The sequence below is a fragment of the Macaca nemestrina genome, chromosome 13 (assembly GCF_043159975.1).
Source record: "Macaca nemestrina isolate mMacNem1 chromosome 13, mMacNem.hap1, whole genome shotgun sequence".
In the NCBI taxonomy this organism is placed as follows: Eukaryota; Metazoa; Chordata; class Mammalia; order Primates; family Cercopithecidae; genus Macaca; species Macaca nemestrina.
Genome location: NC_092137.1, coordinates 59,204,012 through 59,221,339, shown reverse-complemented (window position 1 = coordinate 59,221,339; position 17,328 = coordinate 59,204,012). Strand labels below are relative to the sequence as shown.

Below are 17,328 nucleotides of genomic sequence, written 5' to 3'. Positions count from 1 at the left end.
GTAAAGCTAATCATTATCTTCACCCTCCTGAACAAATCAATGATGTTAGAACACTGTAACTCTAATAATATTTTTCCTTTAAGCACTATTGCTTTATGTATTTTTATCTTACTTTTTTCTTTCATAAACATAGATGTGGCAATTATTGTTTTATGTAGTCAATGTTGGTTTTGATTACAAACATATTTATTACTTTCTTTATTCATCATTCTTCCTTGCATCTCAGACTTCTTAGATGAAAATGTCTTTATTTCCCCCTTATTCTTAACAAAATATTTGTGGAATATTGAATTCTAGATTCAACAATTATTTTCTTTCTATACTCTAAAAATTTTACTCTATTCTCTTTGTCTTCTATTGCCACTAGTAAGTCAACTGTTATTTTAATCATCATGCTTAGACAGTTTGTCTTTTCTGTCTGATTTTAAAATCATCTCTTTGTCTTTGGTGATATCAATTTTCCTTGTTGTATATTTAAATGTGGATGGTTAAATTTATCCTACTTGTTTTTTTAATCTGAGGATGGATGTTGTTAATTAATACTTTTAAATCGTCAGTCATTTTATCTTCAAATGCTGCTTCCCTCTTCTCTTATGAAAATTCCAAGTACATACATGCCTTAGATTTTTTCAATCTATCCTCCACATCTATTAACAACTCTGCCATGTTTCCTATGTCTTTGTCTCTCTATACTGCATTTCAGATAATTTCTTCAGAAACATAATCCAGGTTATGAATTCTCTTTTTATCTATATCTAATCTGATCTGGAACGTTGGTATTAAGTTTTTAATTTCAATTATTATAGTGTCTCTTCCATTGATCTCTTTGGTCATTTTTATACTTGCTTGGTCATTTTTATGGTGACTCCTCTTTTTTACTCATTTGTATCCCCTATTTTAATTCATTAGGTATGCTAAACCTCTCTACCCCATATTCTTTTTAAATATGTTTCTAATGTAGGAAGTTTGGGGCTCACATTATTCTTGCTCATGTTTTTTACTGCTTTGTTGTATGTTTTGTGATTGAACTTGAATTCGTATTCTTTAGTACTTTGTTGAGGCAAATTTACCGAGGCTTAGATTGAAAAGAGGTTCCTTTAGATAGGATTTGCATTTGCTTCTGCTACGTGCCTGGAGAGCCTATTGATTCAGCATCATTTTAATTAAATGCATGTTTTAGTTTTATTTGAGCACACGCACATGCTGTGGACTCTATCTGCAAATCCAGACAGTGAAGACTGGCTTGTAGTACGAATTTCTGGAGAAGAGTTTTTTCTTCTGGTCAAGGTTGGAGAAGAGCAATTTGTCTTGCTGATCCCTTAGGGGAAGGTGACATTTCTATTTACATTGAGAGGATGGCTGTTTGGGGTCCTAGATCTATGGAGATGGTTACCTATGAGATGTCATTTCCTTCCCTTGTGGGTACTAGTCCTCCATCTCCTGTGACCCGTGAAGATGTGAAAAGAAAACTCAAGTTCATCTTGGTTTGATGAGTACGCTAAGAACACCAGTCATACTCACTGTTTTGCTTGGCTCTCTGGATTTGTACTTTCAGTTAGTTTTTGACCTCTGCAAACTCCTAACTTTCTTACCATATCATTGATATACCTAAAAATATGTATTTTTATATTAAACCAGTATTTTTAGTTGCTTTTTATAAGACAGATAATTTCTGTTAAATTGCTAGAAAAACAGTCTCAATAATCCTATACCACCTCTGTCTGAGTGAATAAAAGAAATAACTGAAAGAAATATTTTAAAAGAGAGAATCATGTACCTGGGTTTATGCTAACCACATTACTCACAACTGCCAGAATGCAATGCGGCCACAAGTGGTTTTAGTGGTCAGAGAAAGTAAGTGTAAATACCATAACATTTTTGGAAGGTTCATACAAACTTGACATGTAGCACACATTAACCTAAAAGGAGACACTCCAATTCACCAGGTAGTTCTAAGAATGCTAGTCTGGAGATCAGAAGTGGTGGTTGTTTAGCGGTCTCAGTGAAAGAAACTGAAGGTGGGAGGTTGATGTGAAGTCAGACTTAGTGGACATGGCTTTGGGATTGGCTGTCCAGAGGTCCAACTTCTAAACTCACCTCTGCCATTAGTGGTTTGTGGGAAGTTGGGCAAGTTGCCTTTCCTCTCTGGGTTTAATTTTACTTATCTGTAAACTGACTATGCCGTTAACACATGAGGCAAAAATCTGTGGCCTCTTAGCCCTCAATTATTCCTTTACAGTTCCTCTAAGGGCAGCACAGTTCTTCTAGTAATACGCTCCTGTCTCCTCATGTTTAAAGGGTCATTACTTCGTGATTCTAAAATGTTTTATAAGATAGTAAGAGTCAGCTAACTCAGATTCTACTGGAACAATGGAAGAAAGAAGCTCAGATGACCCTATGTAAGTGTTATTTATGAATGATGGGTACTCAAAAGATTTTTAAATGTAAGATATCATAAATCATATCTTTGTGACAAATTGTTTTCATGCCTCAAACTCCAGGTTTTTTTTTTTTTTAATTGTTGTTGTTCTGTTATCTCATTATTAGCTGTATTGTAAAACTAATGAAATTCAAGCTTTAGGTTCCTGGATTTAAGCATCTTCCTTCCAAAGACCTTTTTCCTCTCATTTTAAATAAACATTCACTTTTGTGTTTAATGTTTTAAATATAATTTTATATATTGTTTAAAAATGAGTTTCCCACATTGTATACATTTCAGGGTCCACAAAACGTAAATCTGCCCAGTCTAATACTTTATCGGATAAAAATTACATATTTCTTCCTCATTTGGTTTATCACTTTTCCAGCTTTCATTAAACAACAACAAAAGACAAAACAAAGACAAGATACTATTGATTCAGGTGTACGTATACAGAAACATGTTTCAACGCAGCTCTGGCCTATTAAAATCGGAGGGCAGTTTGATGGTTATGCAAAAGCTCGTTCATGATTCATTGCCTTCCAAAGCTCAAACTTTCACTCTTTTTTAAGCCTAGATCTTTGGAAAAAATAACGGGTCCCAGTAGTCATTGAAATGTTTTGAGACTGCAAGTTGTGATAGTGCTAGTAAAAAAAAAATACATGTAATATTTTATTTTCCAATTTTGAGGGAACAATTCTACCAGCCTCACATAGTATCTTAGAGTTGCAAAAGCATTTATGAACAGTTGAATTTGGAAAAGGAAGATTTATTCAATTGCTTCATGTAGTTTGAGAACTAAGATAACATGAGCAATTGTTAACTTCAAAATATTCTATTCTGTTTGTATTGTTTTTACATTAAAATTATACTCTCGTATATATACACATATTGACTATGGCTGGCCATTTCTAGGAATTTGGGTATTTTTGTCAAAGGAAAGCAGCCTATTTTAAGATTTTATTTTACATATTTTATTTTTATTTTGAGGGGAATCCAAATATCTACATCATGAACTTAAATTCCTATAGCTGCCAGAACTGACAGAGAATTAGCAAGGCAGAGCCAAGTTCACGCAAGACTGTCTACGGCGCTCTTATAGCTAAAGACAAACCAAAATATTGACTAGTTCTTCTCAAAACAGCATGTATAAGTTGTGGCTGAAATAAGCCTGATGTAAGAAAGAATACAGATGGCAGTATAATCATAGGCTGGGTCTACAAGATGCCAAACAACCCATTCAAAAGTGAAAAACTCAGTCGATCAGTTGGTGGTTTTGTCTACATGCCACCAAGCAACAGGCTTGACTGATTTCTTCACAAAATTGACTGAGCTTTTGACTATACTTGAGCAGATGTTTTATCACTATGTATATTCAGTCTTAGTTGTCAAATCTATAACTCAAGTAAAGTAAGTTCTCCTACAAATGACGAATTCCTTTCCTCCATCAAAACAACCTGAAACTGTTAAACAAAGCTCATCTGCAGTTTTAAAATCATCTTAGAACCTAGTTCAATGCATGTGTTTCATACAGTATAGAGTATTCCAGACAAGAAATAGAATCTCCCAACTTACATGCCTCGCTTTAGTATTTCATTAATTCATTTGGTATCCTGGCTACTCAAACATTCATTGAAAAGTAACTAAAATCCATTTTACTTTCTTTCTTTTTTTTTTTAAAGCAACAATTTCCTTGGTGTATCCAATCTATTTGCCATCAATGTATCAAATTACTACTAACATTAACAATTGCGGCCGGGCGTGGTGGCTCAAGCCTGTAATCCCAGCACTTTGGGAGGCCGAGACGGGTGGATCACGAGGTCAGGAGATCAAGACCATCCTGGCTAACATGGTGAAACTCCATCTCTACTAAAAAATACAAAAAACTAGCCGGGCGTGGTGGCGGGCGCCTGTAGTCCCAGCTACTCGGGAGGCTGAGGCAGGAGAATGGCGTGAACCCGGGAGGCGGAGCTTGCAGTGAGCCGAGATTCGGCCACTGCACTCCAGCCTGTGCAACAGAGCGAGACTCCGTCTCAAAAAACAAACAAAAAAAAGCAATTGCTTTTGACATTTTGTTCTAATTCTTTTTAAAAAGGTCCTTTTCGGGCCAGGCATGGTAGCTCACGCCTGTAATCCCAGCACTTTGGGAGGTTGAGGCGGGCAGATCACGAGGTCAGGAGATCGAGACCATCCTGGTTAACACAGTGAAACCCTGTCTCTACTAAAAATACAAAAAATTAGCCAGGCATGGTGGCGTGTGCCTGTAGTCCCAGCTACTCAGGAGGTTGAGGCAGGAGAATCAGTTGAACCCGGGAGGCAGAGGTTGCAGCGAGCCAAGATTGTGCCACTGCACTCTAGCCTGGGTGACAGAACAAGACTCCATCTCAAAAAAACAAACAAACAAAACAAAACAAAACAAAACTTTTCTCTAAAAGATAAGTCACAAAATCTTTCAAATATGTCATAATTTAAAATGAAAGCAATCAAAAAAGATACTGTTTTAAAACAAGTTCTTTGTGAACAGAGATCTCATGCCTTTGGTCTGTATTGTGTCCTCATCACCTGATATGGTGTGGGCCTCGACAAATGTTTTTTTAATGAATGATTACATGGATTGTAGTATACTATTGTCCTAGCCACTGACAAACTGTGGCCTATGAAGAAGTGACTAGGGGAGTAAATATTCCAACTCACTCCCCTCCTGTCCTACCAATGTACTGCTCATGCTTCTGTTGCCTAAACCCAACTGGAAACCAGAAGGCCAGGGAACGTGTTAAGAGCTCATAGGAAGGTGGAGAGGGGTGGCAAGTGGTTCTGGAGCTGAAAACGGTATCCACTATCTGCACACTGTCGTCCATGCAATCACTGGAGATAAGAAGTTAGATGTACATGATGATTCTTATGATTTTCACAAACACACTAATTACAGACATACATATATACACATGTATATTTATGTATATAATTGACACATGTTAGATAGATAGATCAAAATGCTCGCAAAACCTACACACAGTTATTTCTTCCCAAATCCCTTGAAAATATTCTGCCAGATAATCTTTAAATTTCTTTCCAACTATATTATTCTTTGATATGGACTAATGTGAATGCCTTGAAACACCATTTACCTTTAAAAGAAACCAAAAACTTCTATTTAATTTAAAAAAACAAAATATGTTTTTTAAGAAGCTAGAAAATATAAAAAAGGGTAGATGAGAAGCATACTCATTCATACGCAATGCTTCTAGGAGCCAATAGATGTATTTTTTCTTAGTTCACAAGGCAGTCGTCGGGAAAGAAGATGGTTTTCTGGGTCTGTCTCTAATCACTTCCCTTCTTTCTGATTTATGTCCATCTTCCATTCACCATTCTTTATACGCTGTCAGTTTTCTTCTTTTCAAGCACAAAGAACAGGCAAGAGCCTGAATGGGGAACAAGCAAAGGACTCCACTCTGCGAAACTGACTCCGAAAATGTTTACTGCATCGGCATTAATATCTTCCAAAGAAAAGAGCACCTGCCCATCTTTTGAGACCACAGCAGCAATTGCCTTTATTCAAAGTTACCTGTAACATGCTCTAGGGGACGATCTCTACATGCTTAATACACAGGTGTTTTTGCAATTTTAACAGTGGTCTGATAGGGGAAATGCAACTTTTATCGTTATAAATTTCTAGATTACATTATGTTTTCAGCTAAGCAGTAGATGGAGTCTGACTTAACCCAAGGACCTCTTCCCAGTTTGTGGGGATGTCTTTTTTTTTTTTTTAAACCTTCACTATAAAACCAGAAAAAGGAAAACTTTCTTAACTTACTCAAAGTATGTGCAAACTACTTCTTCAAAGCTCTGAATTTCCTGAGCCTGACTTTTAAATAAAACTCAGCAAAACAGGAGAAATTGAAAGGATCAGGGAAAGAAAAAATCATAAAGCATTTATTTTCAGGTTGAATAAGAAATTCTGTTTTGTTAAACAGAAGCAAAGTTTCCGTAGCCATTCTCCACCACCCACACCCATAGCCCTTTCTTCTGAAGCATGAATGTTTGCTCTAACCATTAAAGAAGACAGATGCAAACCCTGTTTCCGTAAGAGCTAAATTTTTTATACATTATGTTAATAATAAGCACAAGCTGCAACTATAGAGAAACCTCTTACAAATTTCCTGAAATCACTCATCTAAATACTATGCTGTAGCTAAAACTATGCTATATTAAAGATCTTGAGGAAGAAAATGTTAGGTACCATTACAAGTATCTTATTTGTCTAATTTGTTAAAACACATCAATTTTTAAAAAGAAGCTTTTAAAGCAGTGATCCTACAATATATCTCCTTTGCTCAGTGTGATGAGAAGCCAACGGAGTTGTTTTAAAATCAAACAGGGGCAATTCTTTCTTTTACTTTTCCCATGACTTTTACCCCACTCGAATAAATTGTCATTAGATGCAGAATGTTTGTATGATTAATTCAGGATGCCAACTACTATATGATTCACAGAAGGCAGAAGAAATGCCAGCGCTTTCATAACACAAAATGACACATGTTTGAGAATACTATGGTTCCCTCACAACAGCTAGGAAATGTTTTCAGAGAAAAAAAAACAAAAAACTTTAAACCTGAAGTCGAGCAAACGGACAACGTAAGAGAGTGGTAATGGACTCATTCATAGCTCTTCTTCTGTTAACATTAGGTTCGAATTTACTTAGTAATTCTTTACTATTTGAGGAACTTGGTGAAGATTTTGTTTCAACCGAGAATAAACTGAAGTACAAATGATTTAAAGTCTTGCCAAAAAAATAAAAACATCTCTCCTAGTTGTATCACGTATCATGAATATTTTGGCTATGTTGGGATACACAAACAAATGGAGAATTGAAGTAAGTTGTCTTGAAAGTCAAGAAAATAAAAAGCAAAATGTTTTAAGATTTATTATCAGAATGTAGATGCTTTGTTTGATTTTGCTGGAACATTTGTTTTGCATTTTATTGGGCTCCTTTATTTGGATAATTGCCTTAATTCATCACTTTACATGCCCAGACAGACAATTAGTTAATAAGTTTATGTTAAGCACCTACTCTGTGTCAGATTTGGAATTATGAGTAAGGATCCCATTTAACTTCAAGATTTGCAAAGGTGTTAACCAATGACATTTCAACAGAAAGAGAGCAAGTATTACTAAAACGATTGGACAGCTATAGCACTTACCAGGTTTTTTAAACTTTAAAAATAAAGCTCTTATCTCCTAGTGCAAACATCCTCATTCCAAACACAAATGTATTGAAGAGGGTGGGTGAACAGGTGAGGTTGTATCCACATGGAACCTGTGAACTATTTAAAACTGCAGGCATACTCCTGGAGACCTGCTTTGTCCTGAGGTGTCCACAGACTTCCAATGCAGACTCCCTGAGGAGTCTGTGAGGAGAGGATGCCTTATTGTCATCCCTCCATTGGGTAGTCTAACGTGGCACAAAGAGTATCATCAGGTTCTTCCTTACCTTCTGAGACCTTGGGGAACCCTGTTTGCTTCTTTCTTGGCCTCCAAGAGGAGTCAGCATCAAGGGAAGAAACCAGAAAGATAGAGCAGAATATGATTGTTTCAGGAGAGACGCATGCTTGGCCCAGGATATTATTCAATTAGCCTTCCTCCAGGTAAGAGAAATGCTGTATGATAAAGAGCAAAGGATCATCAACCTCTGGTCTTGAATGATAGGAATCACATCACATGAACAGAAATTGTCTTTAAACCTTAAACTTTCTCCAACACTAGCCTATGTTTTCCTCGATTTTTACTGCTTTGGAGATCATCTGTACCGAAGTATAATAAAAAGGCAATTCAGGAGAACTACTAATTTAAAAGGGGGAAAAAAGCAAAAGCCAAAAAAAAAACAAAACAAAAACAAACAAACAAAAAAAAAAACAGGCCTTGAGAGGGGACACAGCTTGGCATCAGGTCACTGAGTGTATTCATTATTTGTCCCCATTACCATGTTATGTCTTAATTACTCTGGTCTGGCTTCCTAGCTGGGGTCACTATGTTACAGCTGGTTTTCTGCCCAACTCTAATTAATAAAGCCTCATTTAGTATCCAAGTTTATTGTAATAAACCTCTGCTGAGAGATATAGCAGAAATAAAAGGGGGAAAAAAAAACCCTAGAAATTATCAGAGTTGTTCTAACGCTAACCTGGCACCATAAAAGGTCTTAGTTCAGGCCTTCTCTAGGTTACCTTTAACCTGGAAAGGACTTCCATTTGATTTCATTTGAAATTTCTGGCATAATTAAGTACAGTGGTTAGATTTCACCCCAAGAAAGAGAAGGGACACTCTTCCTTCTCTCCTGAATACATCGTTTGGAATTTTTGAAACGGATTATTCATTCATACTTTTTGCATTCAAATCAATATTATTTTGTGAAACAAAAACAATGCTTTCAAATGCAATATAAAAAATATACAATCATCAGTTTTCTTTTCCCTGTGGCACTAATTCTCTTAGTTTTCTGACACATCAAATCAAGACAAATTATATACTAGCCTTTTCTAATTTATTACATGTAATCTCAGCCAATAAAATTTTGCAAATTAAAAAAACCCACCATCAAAATATCTCAGCACTATTATGTATGTCTCTGTCTCTGTCACTCTCTCTCTCTCACACACACACACACAGAGACATACACACACAAAACCAATTCTATTTATTAGAATTCACACAGCTCCTGAACAGATAGCTCATCTGCATTTTATCAGGTGTCTCTATAATTAAAGCTTATTGTAAAGTGCGATATTATTGGTATATTTTATTACTTGTCTATGAGAAGCTGAACAAAGTAAGAGGCATAAATGAATTCAGTTTTACAGTACTTTGTTTTAAACAAATGTCACTACCTACACACACATACCTAATTATCAGTTCTTACACATTCTGCCAAATATCAAACCTATAGTTCATAAGCCACACACACGACAGGCGGTAAATATATTCCCCCTAATTTAAAATGTTATTGCAGAATACCCTCTGCACTATGTTAACCTACACTAAATCACACCCTACACTCTCAGCTTTACTGGTGTTTACCTACTTCTGATTCAAAAGGAAAACAGTCCTAACTCCTGTTTCTACATATCTATAGCAATAAAAATTTTTAAAAGAGAATGACTATATGTAAGAAACGAATTCAAAACAATGGCATAAAAGGGTTGACTTTAACCGTAACAGCGAATAACAGATTAATCCAAGACACTGTTTTTTGGTGTGGTTTCTGAAGGTTCTGCGTTCTGAATGTCAGGGTTTCTTTGCATATTTTTGTACATTTCAAAGGCTTCCGCAGCAGCCACGCAAAAATTAACATAAAGATGAAGGCTCTCGCAGATGACTGGGCAGTTGGTTTGAATGCACGTAGGCTATGATTGTACTATATACAATTTTTCTATTCAAGCACATGTAAGTGAAGGCCAGCACATCCTTTTTGCAATGGGGAAATTCACTCAGGGGAGAACTCATAAGAGGAGAGGTCGCTAGTGCAGCCTCATTCTCCCATCTACAGGCAACTGTTTTGCCATCAACCTAAAGGAACAACTTCTCAGAGCTCAGTCTCAGCACAGGCTCAGTTCCACTTAACCCACGATTCTTCACAGGTGCTTTGTTGTCTTCCAGCAGATATCATTTATTATCATGGCAGACAATGGGATGTGGTGAAGATGGACACGACGGTCATGTCCCATTTGCCAGTGTGAATTATCCTCCGATCCTGTCCTCTAGTCGTCGTGGGTTCTGAGTGCCCCATTTTGAAAAAGAGTCTGAAGCCATTAGAACAAAAAGCACTGGAAGGGCTTGGGCTGCTAAAGGCTACATCTGGGCTCAGCAACATGCATACTAATAACATCATTACGGCCGAGTGGTTTGGAGAGCGTGTTTACTTTGTTGTGGTTGCTGTCACCTTCTACAGCTGAATTGTTAATATGTGGTTTTAAATTCAAATAGCACACAGGGCTAATTTTCTTGTATTTGCCCAAAAAATTAGGTTACATAGTTCATCTAATTCTCCCTCCACTTTTTCATGTGTGGGTGGTACTCCTTGTAGAGAGTACTTCTTTTCCATGACATTGAACTTGAACCTGACTGACCTTTCTATAATGAGTGAATTGAAAACATCTCCCTTTGGAATGTGGCTTGTAGATACTGGCTACGCCAGTTTTTCTGCATTTGATGAATTAAAGGGGCAGAGTCCTTTTCACAGACCTAGACCATAGGAGTTATTTAACAGGACAAAAAAGAAAAAAAGAGAGAGAGAGAAAGGAAGGAAGAAAAGAAGCAAGGAAGGAAGGAAAGGGGGAGGAAGGGAGAAAGGAAGAGATAGAAAGAAGAAACAAAGCTTCTAAAAGCTTTTTACAGAGGCACTTCGCTTACTTAGAAACCTACCATTAATTTTAACAAAAAGTGATTAAGCAAAGGTTTGGGTTCTCTTGGGTGTGTTGGTCTTCTGTGGGTGGTAGTGTTAACCTTTTTTCCCTCCCCACCACCATTTAAATATTTAAGAAAGAGCCTGCCACTTTAAAGTTCCACGTATTTCTAACAAATACTTAACAAAGATTTGGATATTTGTCTCCTTCAACTCAGATATTACGGCCCTCCTCCTCATTGTTCTTTCTCAAATCAATCCTCCCCCACCTAAAATCAAAGTTAAATTGAGAGGCACTTGGAATCAGAGCTACTGAATAATCAGTTAGCAGATTTCTTCTCTTATGCTTTCATAGCCCACGGATTCATGCTTCTTCATTTTTTTAAGGGGGAAAAATACAGAATTGATGGAAGACAGCTGAAAACAGTCAGCAGCGGAAAGTCCAGCACTACCAACATCTGATCTTAATCATAATATATCCTCTGTCTGGTTTGTCAAAATCTATCACTCAAGAACACCTTCAATGGACAGTAATTTGAGGTGTGGCTTATTAGATCACACGATCTTATGAATAATAAAAAGTTATGGAAAATTGCATCCAGGCCTGCTATCCAATTTTCAGTGGTGTCACCCACTTTAAAGTAAGGCAGCATGTTTATGCATGATTTCTGTTTCATATGTATTGACTAGATCATTTTCTCTGTTGTCCTGAGAATTGATGACACACACTGTATTAAGAATGATGACCTCCACAAGGGGGATAACACTTCCTCTAGATTACACTATTGTCAAAACATATTGAAATTTTCTTTACACATGTTACTGCTGTATTTTTCTGCCTGAAAGACCCTGTTAAAGTGAAATCTTGTTGTATTTTTTTTTTGCTAAATAAGATCCGAGGGACAGGTGTTGAATTTTTCTTCTCTCCTAATACTTTTGTGGAATGACCAATGAAAAATAATAACATCATCCTTCAAAACAATCCCTGTCAGGACTGTGTCAACCCTTCAGGGCAATTTTGATAACCTTCTTGGAGGAATTTGCAAGATACAACTTCCTTTTGCGTGCTTAAGGATATCACTGTGTAGGAGCCAAGGAACTCCATTATGTATGGATTCTAATATTCTGATGGATAATAGGCAGCTGAAAGAAATCCAAATAGTGAAAAGCTTCGATGAAGATTGTTTTCTCTGCCACTTTCCCTGACAGAGTCTCACGGAGGGTGACATTATTCTTCACTGCACCCCCCCAGCACACGTACACCTCCTTTTTAGGAGTCTACACAGAGCTCAACTTGCAGTGATGTAACACCACTGCTGATAGCATGGGTATGTGAAAATAGTGTGCAATATTACTTTCTCCCTTGCACTGGATGAAAATGCAAATACACCTTCTGTGAGAGAGTGACCCCTTTGTGGCCAGTGACACTGCACAGCACACGTTGAGATGTCTTTGGACAGGAAAAAAAAAAAAGCAAGACAATTATGGGGCCAAAATAAAACCAGGTTATTGATCCTAGAAAAGTGTCCATATTATTTTTCAAAATACCAAAGATAGGCGAAAAAAAAAAGTATTATAAAATTATGGATCATTTTGAAACAAAGTTGTAAATAAACATTAGATGAAACCTCCCATGTTTAAGTGTATTCTCATTCCTTCTCTGGTCATCTTTCCAAAGACTCTTGATATATAGTTGTCCCATGATAGTGGATGATGCAACATAAAGATGAAAGACTGATTGGAAATCCACATCTGAAGTATATGTGTTGTGCAGAAAAAAAAAGTAGCATATCAAAGACTAACTGTCAAGAGGCATTAAGAGTAGAAAACAGAGATGTGTGAGAGGGAATTTTACGTTTTAATTTAATTTAATTTAATTTACGTGACTTTTGTATTGTAGCCCATTGAACTGACAGGAAATGAAGACAGTGCCTATCTGACTTGAGATATGTGAGGCTTGTAATTGAAATTAATTATATGTTCTTTACATTTTCCATTTCCCTTTTAAAGTTGGACAGGTGGGAATGCTTTAGCTCTTAGGTTACAGAGTCGAGTTCGAGCTCTGTAAATCCTTTACAGTCAACCCTCAGGCTTCCAGAGACCGCCCCCACCCCCAACCCCCCCAGCCAGTTCTGGTCTGAAACATTCCTTCCCGACCTCACCCTGCTTAAAATCAACTGGCCCCATCCCCCAGGTCAGGCTGGCTGGCTGCCCATCCACACATTTATGTCTGCCTTTTGAGTGTTTTCAGAAGACCATTAAATTGTGCCTTGGCAGGCCAGACACCTTTACCTTGCTCTGAGACCCAGGGAGAGGGGGTTATCAAATTCCCTCATCAGACAGTCCAAGCTTGAATTCTTGAGCCTGCAAAGAAGCTATGCAGTTGCACAAAGTAAGATGTTAGGACTTGTAAACATGTCATACAATATTATAATATGCCTGTGGGCACGGTTAAGTACAAAGGTTGGGCGGGCCTGGAGATACAAAGGCTGGCCTTTCTATGGAGCTGTCTTAACTTACATTATTTTTTAGAGACAGCACAATAGGTATTAACTTGCACAAAGAAGCTAACTCCCATTCTTAAACTAGCTGGCCCTACAGCGCTCTTCAAGAGGGCTGAAATTTCAATGGCTATAAAGTGAAAAAAAAAAAAAAAAAAAAAAGGACAACACTCTTATCTGATGCTGCATAGTGATGGAAGGCTTTGTTCCCACCAAAAAGGGTTCCCATCCCCGCCCTGGTTCTAAGATTTTGACACCCTGAGTCCATTCAAAAACCAAGATAATTTGGGCAAAGAAGCAAAAGTTCTGTTTGTTGTTGGCCTAGCCTCCAAATCTTTGGGCAAATTGAAACAGACCTGGCTGGTCCTTTTTCTACCAAAAAGGACCTAATTTTCTTTCTAAATATTATTTTTGTAAGTATTGGAGAGTCCTGTGATTCTAGACAATTATGTCTAACCCCTGCCTATTGCTTAAGGCAGAATTAAGATGGAGTTGTAGGTTGAGTAATAAGATCCACTTGCATCAACCTTATTTCTTGTCTTAGAGATGAGATAGAAATGGATGAATTGGAGGAGGTAGTGCAGTGTTTCCTTCCCTCCCTCCTCAATCCCACCTTCCTTTCTTTTTTCACTCTCTTCCTTCCTCCCCGCCTTACTGACTTCCTTCCTTCCTTCCTGACCGATCTTCCTTCTTTCCTTCCTTCCTTCCTTCCTTCCTTCCTTCCTTCCTTCCTTCCTTCCTTCCCTCTTTCCTTTAGCACAGTACCATTTACCTTCTACGAGAAATCTGATGGAAATTAATCTACAACATGGTTCCAGACCGGAAGTACAGCTGTGCAGCAGAAAGGGGGCAATGGGAGAGGTGATATTTTATAACACAAAACAGGCAGGACTACTCTGGACAGAAGATAATGCAAACTAGCTTTGCTGGAAATGAGCTGCAAAATACCTTCATTTTCTACTACAGTGAAACCCTGATAAAATCACAACTGTTAAGGTCATACAGTATATCAGGTGGAATCACAGTCTTTAGAACTCCATTATTAATGCAGACAACCTCACAATCAAAGAGGATGAGAGCACAGTTTCCAGATGCCAATGATTTGATCATATCTTATTTGGCTGTTTACATTTAAATAATGTGACTGTATAAATTTAAATAATATGAACCACCAACAGACAGATCCCAGTGAAAAACTGCCCCTTCTCTGAGACCCTGAATGTACACTATACAGTACCTTACAATCTATTTGAGCAGAGCTCATATTTTTTAAAAAATGGGGAGGGGATAAAAAGAGAGAGACTCATTTCTTCTGCCATTATGGAAATAAAAGGACTACCGCTTTAGTTCGTGGCTGGCTGTGCCAAGGAAACATGCAGTTCTCTAACCTCCGGTACAATGTACCCATAAGGTACCAAGCATCAAAGCATATTAAAAGATATTAACTGCATATTTGCTTATGAACAAGATAAAAAGCTGTAGGGCCTCCAGGTTCTCAAGCTGTGAGTGGAACAGCTTTGCAATTTGCCTGCAAAACTGCATTTTGATCTTAATGAATATAAAATGGCTGCCATTAAAAGTAAAACAGATTATTTCGGGTCTTCCAGGGCCCATAGCTCTTTGCTGGCCTTGGAGGGCCACTATGATCTTTCATTAAAATCTCACAGCAGGGCTCCCTCACCAGCAAATCAAGCCTTGCAGTCTAGGAGATTGGCTACATTTAAAAGTAATTTTCAGAAATCTACACAGATTTTCAATTTGGTAATGAAAGCCATAAGAGAATGCAGGCGGCATTTTGTCGAATATTGTTACTGATCCAGCACTCACATTCGTTAGAAATTAAACTGCCCCGTAACTATCACACTGATGGCAGCCTGCCATTTCGGCTGCGTTCTAATCTCCGTTTGTTAATGAGTAGCATGTGCTAATTGTTGTCATCCTTACTGCCGAGCAGTCCTTCCCTAACAAACATATTTTACCTGCTCAGAGGTGGAACCTTACGCTTTGTCACGGAGCAGGTTGGAGTGGCGTGTAGAGATTGCAGTTGTTTTGCAAAGGGAGACAGCCCAGCATTGTGAGACAAGGCAAGAGAGAATACGATCTGAAATTGGGTGCGTTTATATTATTTGAATCCGTCAGTTTGTTTTTCACTCAAGCCTAAGTTTTCTAAAGTCCTGGAGTCGGCAAAATGTTAATACTTTTGTGTTCCTCCCAAGAGCAGTTTGAACAAACCCACAAAATCTGAGCACAACGAAGGCGAAATCAATCGGAACTAAAACGAGGGAGAGGCTTCAGGTAAGAAGGGATGAACATACCAAGGACCTCACCTACTAGCCAGTCAGGGAGGAGAGCACCCCTCAAACCTGACGTGGACGTGGGACTGCCACTGGCTTTCAAAAGAAAGTTTGATTCTTTAACTCCATCATTTAGGTCCTAAAGGCTGGGAGGTGGAGGCCATTGCGTTACTCTCAAGTGGATAGTCCTAAGGGAATAATCATACGGACCCATGATAATGTGGTTCCAGGGAGAGCGTTTGCTAAGAAATCCAGCATCCTGACGTGTGCTGCAGGCAGACATTTGAAAAAAGAAAAGCATATGAAATAATTATGAATAAAACATTATCAAATAGAAGAAAATGTACATGAATGCATTCTAAGACCAAATGGTATTTTTGTTTTTGCTTTTGCCTTTGCATGTCCTCTTACTTGATATAAGAACTGAGGAAAGTTATTTTTCTGAGATCCAAGAAACAAAAATGTCAGATTATGCTTCCCTGTTGGAAAATGCATTCAATAAATTTTCTTTACTTGGCAATTCTCTTTACCTGGCACCTTTAGGGCAAAGCACTTCCCTGCACTAAAATGTGACGGGCAACAAGAACTGCTCTCTACGTTCTCTCTGACTGGATATAAATTCTTCCTGCAGATACAGAAAGAGTCTCCATTTAAAATAACAATTCTCCCTGGCAGAGCACTGGCAGCTACGAGAGAGCATCTATGCAAAAGATGTGTTTATTTTCAGAGGGCCAGAGAAGGCTTCCTGTGGTTCATGTACGCGTGTCTTTTAGCTTCTCCAAGCATATGAGCAGTTCCTAGGTGCTCCTGGGCTACATTCCTTTGGTTTCCACAAAGTACAATTTTAATTGGACTGCGTGTCTGTGATTTTCGGGGAATGACACAGGAGCGCCTGAAAAGGTGCCACTGCTAATGTGCTTCAGTTTTTGAGGTGAAAACTCAGGCCAATTCCTTGTCTCTGTGGCCTCAGGAAACCAAAGGGAAATAGATAACAAACAACTTAGTAAGCAGTTTTGAATCTATTCCACATGTAGTTGCTATTCTAATTGCGGGAAACATTTTTAAATGCCCAAAGTGACATTATAGGAAATTCTGCTGAATCCTCCTGAATTCAGAAAGTTGAGACTTCTTTTATTTCACCTGTCGCCAGTTGTTCTAATATTCCTTTAAGAGCTTCCAGGTACATTTTGACAACTGTATATTGTAATGTCTCTTGTATCATTATTTTGCCATGTGCTAAATTGTGGGCAGAGGGAGGGTACATTACCAGTTTTGACTCTCAAGTATTAGAATATAACAGCTATTAATATCCCTCTAATTACTAGAGTGGGGGAAAAACTGCACTTTAGGTAATATAAGTTAATATAATTAGTCTTCAGATAATCAAGTTAAATTTTACTAGTGATACAAAGTATAATTTTTATTTGTTTCATTTCAGAAAGATGCTTCTATGGAAACAGATATCATCTTTGCCTTATCACTTTTACTTTAGCAATTCTGTTGGGAAATATACATATGCATATACACACAGACTTACATATATATATATTACATGGAGAATTTTATTTTAACACAAATTCCCATTAAAGAACATTTGGTCGGGCTTTGTGGGTCATGCCTGTAATCCCAGCACTTCGGGAGGCTGAGGCAGGCAGATCACCTGAGGTCGGGAGTCTGAGACCAGGCTGGCCAACACGGCTTCAAGGCCTACATAAAATT

General features: G+C 37.8%; 1 long non-coding RNA gene across 1 annotated transcript; it reads left to right on the top strand.

The window, feature by feature from the left end:
* The first annotated feature begins 15,317 nt into the window (after positions 1–15,317).
* On the top strand, positions 15,318–17,111 carry LOC105465082 (uncharacterized). The gene is made up of 3 exons (XR_977280.3): positions 15,318–15,426; positions 15,537–15,610; positions 17,048–17,111. It is a non-coding gene; the product is annotated as an uncharacterized lncRNA (long non-coding RNA).
* Positions 17,112–17,328: the final 217 nt, after the last annotated feature.